Source organism: Arvicanthis niloticus, chromosome 16, assembly GCF_011762505.2.
Source record: "Arvicanthis niloticus isolate mArvNil1 chromosome 16, mArvNil1.pat.X, whole genome shotgun sequence".
Classification (NCBI taxonomy): domain Eukaryota; kingdom Metazoa; phylum Chordata; class Mammalia; order Rodentia; family Muridae; genus Arvicanthis; species Arvicanthis niloticus.
The window spans coordinates 36558140-36573121 of record NC_047673.1 but is presented as its reverse complement, the minus strand read 5'-3'; the positions used below and the strand labels follow the sequence as shown (position 1 = coordinate 36573121).

Sequence of the window (14982 nt, the reverse complement as noted above, 5' to 3'; positions counted from 1 at the left end):
ATCTGGAACTATATACCCTGATGAAAGACTTGGTTGTCAAAAGCCTATAACAGCTGAAGCACACTCTGATAAATATATTGTTTATCCCACATAGCTTGTTTTGCTGTTTAGTGACCTCAGCTGTATGGTGCACATGGTAAAGTGTTTTCACCTGTGTTCTCCTGTTTGTGTATATAAATACCTCAGAATTCCCTTCAATAGGAAAGACTTGAGAAAATAGAAGAGACTCAAAATGAGACTTGATAAAAGAGAGACTTGATCAGAATCTCTGTCTTGTCTCCATTCTTCGCGTCTCTTCCCCTTTATCCCCACTCTCTCTCTTGCTAGACCCTGACCCTCGGACCGGAGCAGCAGCGTGGGCCAAGACACAGTGGCCGCCAAGCGTGGAGCGGAGCAGGCCGAAACATTTTGGCCCACAAAGCCGGGCAGTACGGGCCGGGACAGTTTGGCACCCGAACGTGGGACTAGTGAGGACCCGACAGTTTGGCGTCAGGCTCCAGTAAGCGCGACAGTTTGGCGCTCAACGAGAGGCAGCGGGAACGAGAGACCCAGTGAGGGATGTTACTGGAAGAAGGTGATCACGAATCTGCCGCATTGAGAAAGGTAAGGAAAATGGGACAACAAATTAGTCAACCTGAATCCAAAATTAGTCAGCTTGAATTCAACTCTCTATTTCGGTTTTGTTTGGTGCTCACATGTGTTAATTTTCTGCTTTTGTTCTTGAATGCTGTCTTTTTTGTTCAAAATAAAAAGAAGGGTAAGTTAGAATCCAAAATACAGCCAAAGGTTGATGACAATTTGTCAGAGCCAGATTGTGCTGACCGAGAGGAAGAGGAAGTCAAATTTTATGACGCTGAAATGCCCTTTCCCTATGTGCCTCTACCTCCAAGTGCTCCCCCAATGGAGACAATGGTTGTAGATCCTAAAAAGGAGTTACAGGACAAAATTACTACCCTTAAACAACTGATAGAGTTAGAAAAAGAGTATCAGGGCTTAAGTAACCAGTTACAGAAATTAAGGACAGGGAAGAGGTCTCAAGAGACTAACTGCGAAAATCCCCCGGATTTTCATGTTCCTCAACCTGGTGTCCAAAGGCAGTCCCTATCCTCTAGCTGTAGTTCAGCTACAGATCAGCCAGAGGAGGGAGACACTAAGGCTTTCCCAGTATCAGAGACCAGAGATGCTCAAGGGGTTGCTTGGAGACATCACACAGGGTTTAATTTTCAAATTATTAAAGAATTTAAAAAATGCAGTATCTCAATATGGTGCCACTGCTCCCTTTACTCTTGCGATTTTAGAATCAGCTGCAGAGGAGTGGCTGACTCCTAGTGATTGGAATCCGTTAGTGAGAGCAGTTCTTAGTGGTGGTGACTATCTTATTTGGAAATCAAAGTATCATGAGAATTGTAAAGAGACAGCTAGGAGAAACATTCAGGCAGGCAATGGTAGGTCCTTTGATGCCTTAGTAGGAGAAGGGCAATTTGCTTCTAGTGATAACCAGATGCAATATGACCCAGGTTTATATGCTCAAATTCAAAATGCAGCCATGAAGGCTTGGCGTAAACTCCCGGTAAAGGGAGACCCTGGTGCATCTTTAACAGCAGACAGGCAAGGGCCTGATGAACGATTTTCTAACTTTGTTCATCGATTAATGACAACAGCAGGGAGGATTTTTGGTAATGCAGAGGCAGGTGTAGACTTTGTGAAACAACTTGCATATGAAAATGCCAATTCTGCCTGCCAAGCGGCTATTAGACCCTACAGGAAAAAGACGGATCTTACAGGGTATATCAGACTCTGTTCTGACATAGGTCCCTCTTACCAACAGGGCTTAGCTATGGCAGCTGCTATGCAAAGACAATCTGTAAGAGATTTTTTGGCAAATAAAGACAGAAAGGCATGTTTTAAATATTGTAAGCCTGGACACTTTGCAAGAGATTGCAAAGTAGAAAATGAGTTAAGCCAGAGACAGCCCAGAAAACAGCCTGGGCTCTGCCCACGTTGCAAACGTGGAAGGCATTGGGCTAGTCATTGTATGTCTAAAAGAGACGCACAAGGTTACACCCTTTTCTATGATCAGGGAAACGGGAACAGGGGCCAGCTCCAGGCCCCGAACTGACACAAGCCAAAACAGGCTTATGGAGCAGTCAGTGTCCTACCAGCAAATACCAATCCCTTTCTGAACTGAGTCGAGCAACACCAGGAAGCTCAGGACTGGACCTCAGTTCTGCCACCCACACAGTATTAACCCCAGAAATGGGACCTCAGGCTTTACCCACTGGAGTGTTTGGACCACTCTATCCAAATGTGTTTGGCCTGATAGTGGGAAGAAGCAGTACTACTATGCAGAGATTACAAATTTTTCCTGGAGTTATAGATAATGATTATCAGGGTGAGATTAAGGTAATGGCGCAGGCAATTCAGAACATAGTCACCATTCCTACAGGAAAGAGGATAGCTCAACTATTGTTACTTCCATTGTACCCTACTAATCACAAATATAAGAATCCTAAAAGAGGGGATCAAGGTTTTGGTTCCTCTGATGCATACTGGGTACAGCCTATAGTTAAACAAAAAACCTATGATGACAATTTGGCTAGATGGAAAGTCATTCCAAGGCTTGGTTGACACAGGAGCTGATGTGACTATCCTAAAACAAAGTGATTGGCCTGCTACCTGGCCTCTTACCCCAACCTTAACCAATTTAAGGGGTATTGGCCAAAGTCAAAACCCACTACAAAGCTCTAAGGTGCTGACGTGGAAAGATAAAGAAGGAAATACAGGAAATATACAACCCTATGTCATCTCAGGCCTTCCCATTAATCTCTGGGGCAGAGATCTGTTATCCCAGTAGGGATTGATTATGTGCAGCCCTAATGAAGTAATCACAGCTCAAATGATAAACTCTGGATTTTCCCCAGGGAAAGGATTAGGAAAAAGTGAAGATGGGATCACTCATCCTATTGAGGTTTATGGTAACACTAGAAGAAAAGGCTTGGGGTATTTTTGATGGGGGCTACTGATTCAGCTGCACCCCTAGGACGTTGTGCAGATCCCATCACCTGGAAAGGGGACTCGCCTGTCTGGGTGGATCAGTGGTCCCTAACCACCGAAAAATTACAAGCTGCCCAGTTGCTAGTGCAGGAGCAATTACAGGCAGGGCATTTAGAAGAGAGTAACTCTCCCTGGAACACCCCAATATTTGTCATTAGGAAAAAGTCAGGAAAGTGGAGATTGTTGCAAGACTTGAGGGCTGTTAAACGCAACCATGATTAAAATGGGAGCTGACAACCTGGGCTGCCCACACTGGTGGCCATACCTTTAGGTTATTATAAAATAGTTATAGATTTAAAAGACTGGTTTTTTTTTTTACTATTCCCTTGCATCCTAATGACAGAAAACGTTTTGCTTTCAGTATTCCCTCTATAAACTTTAGAGAACCTATGAAAAGATATCAATGGAAGGTATTGCCTCAGGGTATGGCTAACAGTCCTACCTTGTGCCAAAAGTTTGTGGCTTCTGCCATAGAGGGTGTTAGAACTATGTGGAAGCAAATTTACATGATTCATTTCATGGATGATATTTTGATAGCTGGAAAAGATGGAAAACAGGTACTCCAGTGCTTTGATGATCTTAGAACAGCTTTACAGACTGCAGGGTTACAAATAGCACCAGAAAAGGTATAATTACAAGATCCATATACTTATTTAGGATTTCAGATTAATGGTCCAAGTATTATTAATAGTAAAGCCACACTGAGGACTGATTCCCTTAAGACACTTAATGATTTTCAAAAACTACTGGGAGACATTAATTGGCTAAGACCATATTTGAAACTTACAACAGAATTGAAGCCTCTGTTTGATATTCTCAAGGGAGATCCTGACCCTAAGTCTGACAGGGCTCTAACAGAGGAGGGTAGAGAAGCCTTACAGAAGGTAGAGAGTGCTATTTCATCCCAATTTGTAACTCATATTAATTATTCTAAGCCTTTATATTTTCTTATTTTTAACACTAAACTGACTCCTACTGCAGTTTTTTGGCAAACTGCACCCATATTATGGGTTCATCTTCCCTCATCCCCCAAGAAGGTTCTTAATCCATACTATGCAGCTGTAGCAGATATGATCATGTTAGGCAGAGATAACAGTCAAAAATATTTTGGAAAAGATCCTGATGTCATAGTACAACCCTATACAAGGCATCAGGTTGATTGGCTTATGCAGAATTCTGAAGTCTGGCCTATTGCATGTGCCTCGTTTGCTGGTCAGATAGAGAATCATTATCCACCAGATAAATTGGTTCAGTTTTGTAATCGTCATGAATTTGTTTTTCCATCTCGTACTGCACATGAACCTATCAAGGAAGCATTGCTAGTTTTCACTGATGGTTCCTCATCAGGAACAGCTGCTTATGCCTTTAAGGATCAAGTAATCTCTTTTGCTACATCATCTGTGTCAGCTCAATTGGTTGAATTACATGCTGTTATTGCGGTGTTTCAAGCATTTCCAAATCAAACTATTAATATTTATACAGATAGCTCATATATAGCTCAGTCTATCCCTCTGCTAGAAACTGCTGCACAAATAAAGCATTCCTCAGAAGCAGCTGATTTGTTTTTACAGTGCCAACAATTAATTTTGAGGAGAAAGTGTAAATTCTTTATAGGACACCTGAGAGCCCACACTGGGCTACCAGGTCCTCTCTCTGAAGGAAATACCAAGGCAGACCTAGCTACTTGGAAAGCTGCAGTGACTTTATCAGATCAAAAATCTAATTTAGATCAGGCAATAAAGGCTCATGAGTTACATCACCTTAATTCTAAAACCTTAAGAGTTATGTTTAAAATTACCAGAGAACAAGCTAGACAAATTGTCAAACAATGTCAACCATGTGTTAAACTTTTACCAGTTCCTCATTTGGGTGTAAATCCAAAGGGACTGATACCAAACAGTATCTGGCAAATGGATGTTACTCATTATACTGAATTTGGAAAACAGAAATATATACATGTATGTGTAGACACATACAGTGGTTTCATTTATGCAACATTACAAACTGGAGAAGCAAGCAAGCATGTGCTCATATGCTTGCTACAATCGCTGTATTGGGTGTGCCTAAACAGATAAAAACTGACAATGGCCCAGGGTATACAAGCTCCAGTTTCCACCAATTTTGTGAGAAATTGGGAATACTACATAAAACAGGTATTCCATATAATCCACAGGGCCAAGGTATGGTAGAAAGGGCACACCAAACCATTAAATGTCAATTTGAAAAAATTAAAAAAGTGGAATGGTATCCTACCAAGGGATCCCCCAGAAATATCCTTCATCATGCACTTTTTATTTTAAATTTTTTAACTTTGGATTCTGAAGGAAAATCTGCTGCAGATAGATTCTGGCATCCTGATACCAAAAAGAATTTTGCAACAGTCCTCTGGAAAGACCCATTAACTGGAACCTGGAATGGGCCAGTTCCAGTGCTTATCTGGGGAAGAGGTTCTGTTTGCATATATTCCCAAACTGCAGATGCTGCACGTTGGCTGCCAGAGAGACTGATTAAACAAATAGACAACAATAACAAATCCAGGGAGGAGAAACCCCCTGAGAAGCGTATTTTTTCTTTGCAGGAAATATGAAGGAAACATGAAGATGCTTCACAATTGCCTTCAAACTGGAACAGATCAACGAGTAAACCTGACTTGGGAAGTTCTCAGTGCTGAAGGAGACATCACTACCCGCATCTTCAGGGTGGCTCTATTGGACTCTTGATTCCCTGACTTATGATTTAGTGGGGTATATTGTTTAAACCCACTACCACAGTTATTATAGTTGTTTTGGGGTTTGAGATTGATTGAGCGGGGACAGGGATTTCCTTACTTGTTTTGTTAAGATCAAAGCTATGATCAATTCTGTATTTTTGTGAGATACCCTTAAAAAAGAGTGTTGCTTTTATACTGACTGTTCAGGCATTGCTAAGTCTCTTGTCTCTTGGGTTGATACGGTTCAACAAACTGATGGCTTTTGTACGGCAACAGATAGATGCTATTCAAATGAAACCCATACAGGTCCAATATTACAGGCTGGAAGTAGGGGACTCTGAAACCTCTGTCATCAAGACAGACGAGGATTAACCCCTAACTTACGTGCTAAGCCGGATAGTCAGTGACGGGTAAGAGAGCATACTGAGACCCTTGCCCCTAAAAGAAGGGAGGCCTCACCATCCTAAGACAGGAGCTCAACCAATGGCTGTCGAGTATCCAAGGACGGGAAAGGGAGGCTGGGGTCCTTTGTTCCAACCTAGGACAGGCACGGTTTCCGTAAGTTTTCCCAGCCTTCCCTTTTGAAAAAAAAAAATTTAAGAAGGGGGACCTGTTGGGAGCCGACTTTAGTAGAAAGCGGCTAGATCAACTTTGCAGCCATCTGGAACCACATACCCTGACAAAAGATTTGGTTTTCAATAGCCAACAACAGCTGAAGCACACTCTGATATCCCACATATTTTGTGTTGCTGTTTATTGCCCCCAGCTGCAAGGTGCACGTGGTGGCCACGCCTGCAAGACATGCGGTTCACGTGCTGTCCACGTGCTATCCACGCCATACATGCTTATAAGGCACATGTGCTATCCACGCCTGCAAGGCATTGTGGTGCACATGCTGTCCACGCTATAGACGCCTGTAAGGCTTATGTCCTATCAACACCTGCAAGGCACGTGGCAAAAGCCTATAAATACCTCAGATTTCCCTTCAATAAACGAGACTTGATCACACCCTGTCTTGTCTCCATTCTTCGCGTCACCTGCCCCAAGAGCCCCACTCTCTCTCTCTCTTGACCAAAGCATTGAGGCAAAGCGTTGAGGCAGAGTAAAGGCCGCAACAGGATGGGGTAAGGAAAACTCACTGGGGCTGAGCTTTGAGGTTTCAAAAGCCTATACCACTCCCAGTTAACTCTCTCTGCCCCATGATTGTTATCTCAAGATATGAGCTCTCAGCTACTGTTCCATAACCATACTCACCTTCCTACTACCATGGTCTCACCAGGATGGCCATGGACTCACCCTCTGAAACTGCAAGCCCCAATAAACTCTATATTCTGTAAGTTGCCTTGATTATGGTGTCTTGACAGCTTAGAAAAGTAGCTAAGACAGGCACATAGCAATATGTAACCCCAAAACAAAGCATCCTTCAATAGCGGTAGCGTGATGGTGAAGGTCCCAACTAGATATACTTCACTCTCTAGACTGTGAAATCTGTTACCTCGCTGCTACTTAAATTAAAAGTGGCCAGTGCTTCAAACAAAGCAGCCAATAAATAGACTAATGAAATAGACGACAAGTCTTCAAAAGATGAAATTCAAATGGCCCATAGAAAAAAATTCAACGTCACTAGCAGTCAGAGAAATACAAATCAAGAGACTATGGAGATCCATCTAGCCCAATCAGACAGCAGTCATGAAGAAACATAAATAACAAAATGCTGGCAAGGACATGGACATGGGGGGATCCACACACACTGCTGGTGACCGTGCAGTCATCCCACCATTGTGCAAGTCGGTATGGAGATTTCCCACAATACACATGGGTCTTCTATAAGAACAGGCTGTTTTTCCTAGTATTTCCCCCAAACAAGTTCAAGTCAACATGCTGCAGGGCTACTCCTAGCAGCTCCATTCACAAAAGTGAAGTTACAGAACACATCTGGGTGTCCAACAATGAAGAAAGAAAGAAAATGTGGTGTATATGGGATGGAATATTTTTTTTCAGCCATAAAAATGAAAGAAGTCATACTCTAAGAAAGTGGACACCACTGAAGATGACCAGGTGAGTTAAGTAAATCAAGCCAATCCCAGGAAGACAAACACATTTTCTGTCATTTGTGATTCTGATACATGCTGAAAATCACATGTGTATACATGATATGAAAATAGAAATAAAACTGTCTAAGAGCAAGGGATTCACAGGAACGGGGCAGGGTGTGCGGAGTGTGAGGATAGAACATGCTCAACATATGATGTATATTATGAAAAATTAAATAACTCATTTAAAAATAGTGATTTTTTTCTTCCTATTGTATTTCCATTTGAACTTCATGTATATAAAAAAAATACTTTTTTTTTTTTTAATTCTGAGGGTAACAGAAGGATAACAATTAGAAGCTGAAGTTGCATGTATTGCAAGTGAATTCTGTTCATGTGCTTAAGACCATGTCTGCCTATGTGACCCAGGTAGCCTGACATTTATTGTTCTCCTGACTCTGCCTCCCGAGTACAGGGATTAGATGTGCGTCACCATGCCTAATCATTCCATGTTAATTTTTACAGACCTTCCTTTCCTGCATGCCCCATGTATCCTGCATGCTGAGGGAAGAACAGTGCCCAGTGAAGAGCTCACCTTGTCTCAGGTGAGCAGTGACCCTCACCACCTGTGGTCAGTCAAGTGGCCTTAACAAGTTCATCAGAGATAATTCTCATTCGTCTTCATCTCGTTTTATATGATCGTATCTTCTATGTTCTGGGGCGATTTTCTTGCTTGTTTGGACAGGTCTCACATAGTTCAAGCTGGTCTCCAACTTGCTATATAATCAAGGCTCATCTTGAACTTCTGATCCTCCTTTGTCCGCCACTGAGGACTGGGGTTACAGGTATGTGCCATTGTGCACACTAGATCCCAGAACTACAGCACTGGATTCTACCATAGACCTCCAAATGGCTTGTTCTCTCTCTCTCTCTCTCTCTCTCTCTCTCTCTCTCTCTCTCTCTCTCTCTCTCTCTTTTCCCTCTCCTCCTCTCCCTCTCTCCCCCCTCTCTCTATCTTTCTTTACCACATGTTATCCCTGAAAGATCTTTCCTTAGTATCCTGTCCAGGCTATTACCCTCATCCTCATCACTGCCTTTTCCATGTATTTTTATTACGTCAGAACAGACACAGTGTAAACTTAGCCAACACAATCCCTTGGCACATACAAACCTGTAGCCTGACATGTCTTCACAGTGTTGTGCAAGCCTTACCTCCACTTACCATTTCCAGAACTTTTCATCAGTAAAAACAGACTTTGTACTGCATCGCTGTTCTGATGGTCTTCTGTTTATCTTGTTGGTGATGAGGGGGCGGGGATCCCTGCTCTAAGAGTTTGGGAAGGCCAAATGCATGCCATGTGACCCTGGAAGGCTGAGCCCAACAAGTATGGTGATTTATCAGCCGCAGCCTGGAGGAAGAATACAGCCATGAACAGAGATGAATGGGAATGTTATAGGATTCTGGAGAAGGTAACCCCAGGCTCCCAAAATGGCGTGTTCAGTAACTTCCAGTGGCTGCCAGGGAACTAAAACTGTCACATAAGCATCAGCAGGAACTGCCCTGAGCCCCATGATAGAAAGGCTGTTTGTCTGGGAAATCTTATCCATGTGAACATGTACGGAGAGTAACACAAAGTTAAGTCACTCAAGGTCCCTTATAATGTCCTCAGGTATCGGAAACTGCATAATGGTAAGCCTTAGATTTCAGATTCCTTCTAAAGGCACTTCCCGTGTGCTTTCCATGTTTTAGTCTTTTGAACTGTACCTTATTTATTCATTTATAATCTGCCTGTTCATATGACAAGACTAGCAGGACGAGGGTCTCCTCAGTGTTTGGTCTCTTACTATAATAGGACTCCATTCCTACTGTATCTACAAGTACACCGAGCATACAGGATGACCTCAATAAATATTTGTTAAACTGATCAATAGTATTTGTTCCACATCTTGTCATATTTGTAACTTATTTTCTTATAAGTTATCCACTTTTCCAAATCACCATGAGTCAGGTTTCTGTGATGGTGAAATATCATAGGTTTAATATTTTTGTGAGTTCAGCCCCTGTACGGAAGGATGGAACGCTAGACATCTGGCCTCATCAGAGAATGTTACTTGCTTGGAGGATGCTGCAGAAACTCATGTGGTCCAAAGCACAGAGAATACATGGAGTGGTCAGCCACAAATGGATTGTCTGTATCACACCTCCTCTGAAAGGCTCAAGGACCACTGTGGAAAAGGGGAGGCAGAAAGATTGTAGGATTTACCTTCAGGAATAACCAGCCATAGACTTGGCCTACAGTCTGGATCCCAGGCCTCAGTTTCCCACCAGCAAATTTAATAGCCTTGAGGCAGCCATCTGGCTTTTGAACAGTTTCTTAAACTGTAAAATGGGTTAATAGCCAGCCTACCCATGTTTTACAAGGATGATATTAAATGTAATTAAATAGTAGGCTGAAGGCTTATTAAACATCAGGGGAAGCTTAATGCTGTCATCATTAGCCAACACAAGGCCATCTGCTTGTCTATAACCCTAGGGGCCCAGTTCATAGCTGCTTTACTTCACGGCCCTAGTCCACCTCTCCTCGTCTCACCAGTGCTAACCTTGCACTTGGCATATTAAGTTAGAAAGCAGTTTCCAGAACTTCAGCCTACCACTGCGCCTTCTAACATCAGGATCCACAGTAACTCTGGTAACTCTCTTACCATTGAGACTTATCCAGAACCAAGGTTGTATTTTAGTGCTTTTTCTTTTACCTTTTCTTTCTTTTCATTTTCATTCTTATTTTTGCCTTAATTCGTAATTTGGGTTCACTTTCTTCTCTTTATCTAGCTTCTTAAGATAGAAGCTTAGATGATATCCAGCCATTTCTTATTCTCTATTACAAGTGTTAATCCTATAAATTTTCCTCTACTGTACTACACTAGCTGTGTCTCATACATTTTAATAAACAATAATTTTATTACAATTCAGTTTAAAATATTTAGAAATTTATTTGACCATTGTATCATTTAGGAGAGCATTTATTTCCAAACATTTAGAAATCACTCATATGTCTCAAGCTGATTTTTCTATTGCCAAATGAATGTTATTTCTATTGCCAAATGAGATTTATAAAATAGTATTTAGTCCAAATCAAATGAGACACAAAGGAAGGAAAGAAAAGACACTACCAGATTTCCCAATGCACATGTGAAAGCAACCTCCTCCAGCCATCTGCCTGTAATCAGAACACTTAGAAGCCTGCGACAGGGGGATTAGCATGAGTTCCTGACTACCCTGGAGGACACAGCACATTCTAGATAGCTAGGACTATACAGTGACACCCTGTCTTAGAGGGGGAAGGACACTTCACACTCATCAAAGGAAAAAAATCTACCAAGATGACATCTCAATTCTAATCATCTATGCCCCAAATGCCAGGGCACACACATTTGTAAAAGGAACATTACTAAAACTGAGATCACACACATTAATAGTGGGAGACTTCAACACCCTACTCTCACCAATCAACCGGTCATCCAGTCAAAAACTAAACAGAGAAATAATGAAACTAACTAATGTTATGAATCAAATGGACCAAACATATCCACAGAACATTTCACCCAACTACAAAATAATATACCTTATTCTTAGCACCTCACAGAAGCTTCTCCAAAATTGACCATATAGTCAGTAACAAAGCAAACCTCAACAGATACAAGAAAATTGAAATAACCTTATGAGACTACCATGGATTAAAAGCTAGACTTCCCCATCTCTTTTTATTAATTTGGCTGATAGTCCATTTTATTAGATATTAGAATGGCCACTCCAGCTGGCTTATTGGGTTTGTTTGCATGAAAAACTTTTTCCAGCCCTCTACTCTGAGGTAATATGTATCGTTGTTGCTGAGGTGTGTTTCTTGTATGCAACAGAATGATGGATCCTGTTTTCGCACCCATTCTATTAGTCTATGTTCTTTTTATTGGAAAATGAGTTCACTGATGTTGAGAGATATTAATGTCCAGTGATTTTTATTTCCTGTTATCTTGAGGGTGGTGGTGGTGGTGGTGTGTGTGTGTGTGTGTGTGTGTTTCCCTTGTTTTTGCTGGTTTGGAATTACTTATTTCCTGTGTTTTCTTGCATGTAGTTACCCTTCTTGTATTGGAGGGGTTTTTTTTTCTAGTATTTTGTGTAGGGCTGGATTTGTAGATAGATATTAAGTTTGGTTTTATCTTGAAATATCTTGTTTTCTCCATGTATGGTGATTGAGAGTTTTGCTAGGTATAATAGTCTAGGTTGGCATCTGTGGGGTTTTTAGAGGGTGCAAGATATAAAGCCCTTCTAGCTTTTAGAGTCTCTGTTGAGAAGTCGGGTGTAATTTTGATAGGTCTGCCTTTGTATGTTACTTGGCCTTTTCCCCCTGCAGCTTTTAATATTCTTTCTTTGTTCTGTAGAATTTTGTGGGTTGTTTATTATGTGAGAGGAGGATTTTCTTTTCTGGTTCAGTCTGATTGGTGTTTTGTAAGTTTCTTGCATGTTTATAATCATCTCTTTTTTTAGGCTGGGAAAACTTTCTTCTATAATTTTTTTTTGTTTTTTTTTTTTGTTTTTGTTTTTGTTTTTTTTTAGCTTGGATGAGAAGAGATAAACGAGAGTCACCTCGGGGGATGATGTTCTTCCTGGATATATGATATGAAAGTCAAGGAGAGAACAAACCGGGAACTCCAGTCCCACTGTCCATGGAGACAGGGACCGAGGCAAAGCTCCGCTGGGCCTCCCTACAGCATCCTCAGGAATTCACCCATAGCTTTTCAGGGACCTCAGCTCAGTCCACACAGGGAGTTGTGGATTTGGTGCAGAAAAGACATTCAGGAGTAACCAGAGTGATGCAGAACTGGGTACCTTACAAGATATTTTAAACAGCAGTTTTGGGTTTTTTTTTCTTTCCTGCTGCTGCTGTTTTGTTTTTAAGACAAGGTCTCACGACATAGCCTTGGCTGGCCTGGAACTCACTATGTAGGCTGGGTTGATAGAAAACTCAGATGCACCAATCAAACATCTGCTATAAGCCCAAGGGTTAAGAGAGAGACTAAAAAAAGAAAGACAGATGCACCCTATAGTAGGGGTGTGGGCTTATGTAAGAGATGTGTCAGTGTCTTTACAACAGTTGTATCTAAAAATCTGATGGGTTTTGAAGCTACTGACTTTGAAGGGTTATTAGGGAGTATAAGGAAGATTGCAGGCTGGTTCCCAAGGAGCACGTAGTGAGGTAAAACTCGGGATGGCTAGGGAGCTGGAAGGTAAGACATCTTTACTGTAAACAAAGTTAGTAGATTTGTTTTCCCCCAGAAAAATTAGTGGGCAAAGGAAAATTCCCTACTTGAGGTCATATACATTTAGGCCTCAAGTCTGGGTCATTGCTATGTACATCTAAAACATGTATATAGAAAAATATGTATATGCAAAGGGATATCATCCTTATGTCAGCAGGCTTCAGGGCATATAATGCCATTCATGATGGAACTGTTACTTTTTATCAGGTTCTAACCAGACCCTGGGATGGGTGGTCCTCTTCCTCCTCTTCCTTCTCCTCCTCTTCCTTCTCCTCCTCTTCCTCTTCTTCCTCCCTCTCTTCCTCCTCCTTTTCTCCTCCTCCTCCTCTTCTTCCCCCCTCTTTCTCCCCCTCTCTTCTTTCTCCCCCTCTCTTCTTTCTCCCCCTCTCTTCTTCCTCCTTCTCTTCTTCTTCCTCCTCTTCCTCTTCCTCCTCTTACTCCTCCTCTTCCTCTTCTTCCTCCTCCCCTCCTCTTCCTCCTTCCCCCTTCTCCTCTCTTCCTCCCCTCCTCCTCCCCCCAGGTCCTCATAATTTTCCCCTTCTTTCTATCTCTGCCACAACCGGTTTCTAGGCTTTTCTGATGAGGAAAGAGGACACACTAACCATTTGCAGGGAAGAGATTTTGCCACTAGTTTGGACTTCAATGTGTGTTCAAAAACAAAGTAGACCTTTTTTTTTTTTTTTTTTTTTTTTTTTTTTTTTTTTTTTTTTTTTTTTTTTTTTTTTTGCCAAGAAAGATATCAAACCCTGTATGGTAAGAAGAGGTGGATGGGGTGGGGTGGTCAGGAGACATAGACTGCTCTCGTCAAAGTGCTGAAATCCAAGTTGCTTTGACTTCACATACACAAAGTGGCTGATACATGAAGCCTGAGGTTCACCCCATGATTATTGGGGTGAACCTCTTCATCTACTCCACTTAGAGGGAGAGTTTCTACAGGCTCTACTACCTGTAGAGGGTACTTCTTTCTTCCTGGACGGTGATTTGTTCTAGAGAAAAACTACCATAGTGCCCAATATCAGCCTTGATGTTTAGAGACAGGGTCTTAGGCTGGTCCATGCTCTCTTTGTAGCCCAGGCTGTTCTCGAGGTCCAATTCTCCTGCTTCAGTCTCACAAGTCTACTGCCAATGCCTAGTCTGGTACCATCATTTTAAAGCAAGTATAGCTCAGCCTAAAGAAATTGTTGCTGGAAGCACACCTGCCCACTGTTGCCCCCACAGGTGCTCGCCATTTAGCCTAACCTGCTAGAGGCTTTTCTGGGAAAATCCAGCCCAGAAACCCTCAAGCCAAAGCTTTCCCCATCTTCAGAGCCTACCAGGTTGATCCACTGTATTGTATGGCTTTGCTTCCCCCCCCCCACCCCCCACTCCCACCCTGTGGGTGTGATTCTGCTGGCTTTGCCAGCCTTTGATGGCTGGCAAACAGCTTTGAGGCTGCGAACAGCTCTCAGGTTTCAGAGATGACAGTGGGAGGATTGGGGAACCTAAGGTGAACAGCTCTCAAAACAGATTTCCCCCTCAACCAGCATTGATGGAGCCCTCTGAAATTCATTCAGGAATGAACGCATTTCATTATCGAAAATAATACGGTCTTCAGAAAACTGAAAACGGCATCTGTAGACTCACCTGAGGAATGTTTCTCTAATTAGTGTGATGTTTACTTTTTAATTGAAAAATATTTTATTTTTTTTTCCCAATCATCGAATAACACCTCTATCCAGACTCTCTGGTAAGATGCTCCTCCCCTACTTGCACAAATCCATTGTTTTGTGATAAGGGCTGTTACCAAAATAGTTGTGCCTGATGACAGCTTCCTAGCACTGAATCTCTACTTGGGAACCGCAGCTTAACTTTACAGCTAAACACACTTAA

General features: G+C 42.1%; 1 long non-coding RNA gene across 1 annotated transcript; it reads left to right on the top strand.

Annotated features, from left to right (window-relative positions):
* The first annotated feature begins 552 nt into the window (after positions 1 to 552).
* Positions 553 to 12611, top strand: LOC143434613 (uncharacterized). The gene is made up of 3 exons (XR_013104234.1): positions 553 to 603; positions 8323 to 8402; positions 12410 to 12611. It is a non-coding gene; the product is annotated as an uncharacterized LOC143434613 (long non-coding RNA).
* The last annotated feature ends 2371 nt before the right edge of the window (positions 12612 to 14982 follow it).